Source organism: Xenopus laevis, chromosome 8S (genome assembly GCF_017654675.1).
Source record: "Xenopus laevis strain J_2021 chromosome 8S, Xenopus_laevis_v10.1, whole genome shotgun sequence".
In the NCBI taxonomy this organism is placed as follows: Eukaryota; Metazoa; Chordata; class Amphibia; order Anura; family Pipidae; genus Xenopus; species Xenopus laevis.
This window is the reverse complement of record NC_054386.1, coordinates 10740984-10745862: the sequence shown is the minus strand read 5'-3', so window position 1 is coordinate 10745862 and position 4879 is coordinate 10740984. Positions and strand designations below refer to the sequence as shown.

At 38.9% G+C, this 4879-nt stretch overlaps 1 long non-coding RNA gene across 1 annotated transcript; it reads left to right on the top strand.

The window, feature by feature from the left end:
- Window positions 1-200: 200 nt before the first annotated feature.
- On the top strand, window positions 201-2392 carry LOC108699767. The gene is made up of 2 exons (XR_001932868.2): window positions 201-508; window positions 2078-2392. It is a non-coding gene; the product is annotated as an uncharacterized LOC108699767 (long non-coding RNA).
- The last annotated feature ends 2487 nt before the right edge of the window (window positions 2393-4879 follow it).

The following is a 4879-nucleotide window of genomic DNA, read 5'->3' as shown; positions in this document are numbered from 1 at the left end:
GTGAGTCTAATAAACAGAAACTTACTTAAAAAAAAAAGTCTTAAGCCATTTAATGTGTAGGTAATAGTTACTGATAGTTACACCAGGGTGGAGATTTACACTCCCACGTTAAGCCACCTACAGCTTCTTCAAAACCTGTTAGGTAGTTTTTCTGTAAGAGAGGGAAGTGCTGTTGACTGCCCTGGAACAGGTTTGACTCTACCCGCTGACGTTTGACTTAGTGTTCAGATAATTGTTAGACACCCCGAAGAAGAGTGCCTGGAAAAACTGGTAATGTCAGGTGAGAGTTGCATTCCAACCTGATTGTTTAGGTATGGCTTTGTAGGAGATGGTTGCGTATATAAGGAGTGCCCTTGTCAGTGAGGAGTTTAGTCAAGAAGATCCTAACGCAGAGTTGGAAATGCAGAGTGGAGCAGCCTGGAAATGCAGAGTGGAGCAGCCTGGAAATGCGGAGTGGAGCAGCCTGGAAATGCAGAGTGGAGCAGCATGGAAATGCATCCTATGCTAGGTGAGTTATAAAGCTGCATGGAAGGGAGCAGTCGCATGTCTACACAACGTAAACTATTTTGGGTAATGCGTGACTCTGTTCTAATAAGAGGACCCCCTTTTGTGGCAAAGGAATTCAATAATATTTCACACTGGCACTAGAGATACCTGAACAGTGATCTGATGCATTGTAGATTCTCTGGGTTACTGGGCCACACAAGATATTCATTTTAGGACCCTCAGCACATCCAGAGGTTGTTCTGTTTTACCAATATACGTTGAGATTGCTTATTAATTAGGGCCTCGTGGGGCCCCCTTTATATCATCTAAGCTGCAGGTTCTGCTTCTGCTGTAGTTATGTCCCTGCACTTGCTGAACTGTAACTTCCATGCTTCAGACTTAAGTAACACAGGGAGACAACTGGCTAGCAGCATTAGCACCTACAGACAGTAAAGATAATTTCTTCAGCTGCACTGCTCACAACTGACTAGTAGCAGCAGGAGATGTTAATGCATGTGCATTGGCCTCCACTGCTGCCTCTCATTACTGGTTCAAGCTGCATAACCTTTACATTTCTATCTTTCCAGACAAGTATAAAACCAAGTAATAAAAAACAGTGCCAGGCTCATCTCTTAGGGTTCCACAAACCAATGCAGCAGCATGTGCCCCTGTGCCAGCCAGTTCTTGTTGTTTGTGCGTGTTGCTAAGGATTGATGAAATTACAGAATCCACCCGCCTTGGAATTCAGCTGAATCCTGACTGGGATCTTGCTGAACTTTATTTTAAGCACAGACATTCCAAGATTCTCTTGTTCAGATGTAGATTCTCTGGGGATGCACCGAATCCAGGATTCGGCCTTTTTCAGAAGGATTCGGATTCAGCCAAATCAAATCCTAATTAGGGGTGGGGAGCGAAATCGCATGACTTTTTGTCACAAAACAAAGAAGTAAAAAATGGTTTCCCAATCGCACCCCTAATTTGCATCTGCAAATTAAGATTCGGATTTGGTTCGGTATGCGGCCAAATCTTTTGCGAAGGATTCGGGGGTTCAGCCGAATCCAAAATAGTGGATTTGTGCATCCCTACATATAACAGAAATACAATAGAACCCCCATTTTAAATTTTTTGAGGGAATAGAAAAAAATAGTGTAAAATCCAGGAAAATGTAAAATCAGGGAAAAGTATTATGCATAATACATAGGTGGGACCACAAGACAAACAATGTAAAATGAAGGAAAACTTAAAATCATGGGATGTAAAATTGAGGTTCCACCGTAAATGCATTTGTTGCTCACATTTAACTGCTTAGTAGCTGACTTAAAGGGGTAGCGAAACACCAAAATGCATAGCCAGCAACATACTGGGAATTTTAAGTGCCCCATTCCTTCCTTACATTGAGAAAAATGAGCTGCTCATGCCTTATCATACATAACAATTGCCTTTCCCCACTATTTACTTAACTTGAAGTTTTAGTGTTGCTCCCCCAGAAGCCACAGGTTGCTCATCCCAGCATAAACAATTTCTTTATTTTTTGGAAGCGTAATTAAAGCAATGTTTTTCTCCTAACACAACCTGTTCTTGTCTGCCTTAGGTGTGTCAGTGATATGAATGTGGCTGATCCAGCTCTGTGTGGGAGGAGCGGGCCGCCTCCCTGTGCTTCGGATCTCGGAGGTTTCTGTCTCCCTGGCTGAGTGGTTCTTAACAGTTCAACAGTTCTCTATCGAAATTGTGAAATGTTTAGGACCACTTGATTTGGGGGACTCTCTCTTCTAAGGGTGCATGGAATGGAAACTCCCTCATCTACGCATTGCATTGTGGATAAAGCCTGGAACCATCACAGGAAGGAAATCAAATGGCTTGTTGGAAGAGTAATAAAATAATAAATGTCCAGTTAACATTTCTCATACATATTTGCCTGTTGTATTTGTCACTGTGCTTTCATTTAAATGGTAAATTAAGTTGTGGAATTTCTAGATCATTGAATGTATAAATATTGTTACAGGATAGCTGGAGTTAATGCTCCAAATTTTCAGGTATTAAAATGTGTAAAAATCCTCAGCATAGGTAATTCTGCGTTCACCCCTACTAATTCCAAGTGAATGGTAATATTTGCTTTAAGTTGAACCAGCCAATTTGATTTGCAGATCAGACTTTATATACAGCTCTGCACACAAGCTGATCCCTAAAGTTACCATCTTGGTAGCAGTGGTCATTCAAGTCTAGTTCATCATGGACACATATCTGAATGAGGAGATGTCTGCCATACATGCTTCATTTTATGCAAGCATTTTGCTGGCCTTTTTACCCATACTCAGACATACTGAAGCTATTGAATTTACATCAGAAAGCTAAATCAGCCTGTATTATTTTAGCCAAATCCACCTGAACTGAGCCAAGGAGAGTCTTGTCTCTGAATGTTTTCTTTCAGCCTTGGAGGTTGAACACTCACTGAGGGACTCATAACAAATGTTCACTTTAAACTTCATTCTGAGCATCCAGGAATATCTAGACATTTTAACTGGCCTTCAGACAGTACCCCCACTCCAAAAATCAGAAGTAGATTAATGTACAATAAATGGCCTGGTAGTTATATTATTAGTATTTAGGCCATGTGCAAAGCTATGTCATTTTTTACTCAGTACATTCCATTCTTCTTCCTTGAAAATTTAAAATTTCTTCGGAATCCCTCCCCAGTTAAACCTGTTCTTTGTGTTTTTTCAAGTCATAAATCAAAACGCATCTGATATATACCATACAACAGAACTCGGGTTAGCAGGGTAGTTGAGATATATATATATATATATATATATATATATATATATATATATATATATATATATATATATATATATATATATATATATATATATATATATATATATAGGCATAGCAGATATTTCTCTCTAATATACAGTATATATTGCACATAAATTCATTATTCTAAAATCCTTTAAAAAATTCATTGGTGAATGCAAAAAATGTCTACAAAAACATAATAAAAATGATTTCAATGTGGATTGTTTTCTTTATTTTTTTTTTTACATCCAAAACCGTCGGCCTGAATGTGTTCTCAGATATATAGATTATGTAATGTAGTTACCAATAGCAACACAGCTCAATAGAGATAAAACACGACCATGTTATCTGTAATCAGATGTGTGTTCTCAGTTGGGAAATGGTTGCAGCCATATAGAATTATCATTTAAAAATCCAAAATTCGACCTCTATAAAGAACCGACCACTACGATGTTTGAGATGTAGGGCCTACATAAATCCTCCGTATTTACATAGGAGGAAATTCAGGTATATGGAATCCCAGATCACAACAGACTGCTTTAATATAACTTAACCTATAAAAAAAGCATTCATGCAGGATGGACATTTCCCTGGCATAATGAGCCCCAAGAGACAGAAAACGTCAGGAAACTTCTCTTACAGGGTTTAGTTTGAGTTTCCAGGGTCTGCCTCATGGATGAGGGTATAGTCTAGAACTTTTTATTCAAGGACACAGCAAAAAGGGGAACCTTGGGATAGTGAACCCAATAAATGAGCCCTAATCAGTGACTAAGCCCTGTTAAGCATTCTCCTGGTGAGTTTTGAACTGAATACCTAGGGGGTTATTTATCAAAGTCCGAATTTATCTCAATATTTTCCAAAAAATACCCCGACCAAATCCGCACAGGTTTTTTCGGCTTATTTATTAATACACTTTCCCGAAAATCCAAACAAATTGTGAAAAATCAGATTTTCCCGCATTCATGGTGATGTCAACATCAGGGGCTGGTAATGACCCCATGCCATATGGAGATTTGTGGGTAGTGTGGCCACTTTTCCAGACAGATATACTGACCTTCCCGTTCAGAGTAAAATAAAACCCAGTCTAATGAACTTGAGCAGGATTCCAATCTAGCCAAGACTCAAAGGCTTGGCTAAAACAAACCTGAACCCATTTTTAGCAGGATCTTTACCTGCTATCAAAAGCTGTGCCTTTATGGGCCACTTTGCCATTCATTAAATGCAGAAATGGTACCAAATTTCTGTAAAATTTGGAAACCCTTGGAAGATGCATACGGTGACTATACAACTTCCATTAATCCAAAGATTTAAATAGGGATGTTCAATCCACACACAATGATGAATGATCTCCTCTAAGACTTCATGGCCTTTTTCTACAATGACAACTAACAGACTGATCTGCCTTGGGAAGTGGGTTGCAGCTAAAGGTTCAGGGGATAAAATCATGCCATAATATCTCTATATAAAAACTTGAATCTACATATGCAGGGCTGTGGCTAAAGGCATATTGGGAAATATAGCTGGGACACAACACTGTGAATAGTTGAAGGTTATTTTGACTACAACAAGAACCAATAATATTTGCTCAGAACTTACA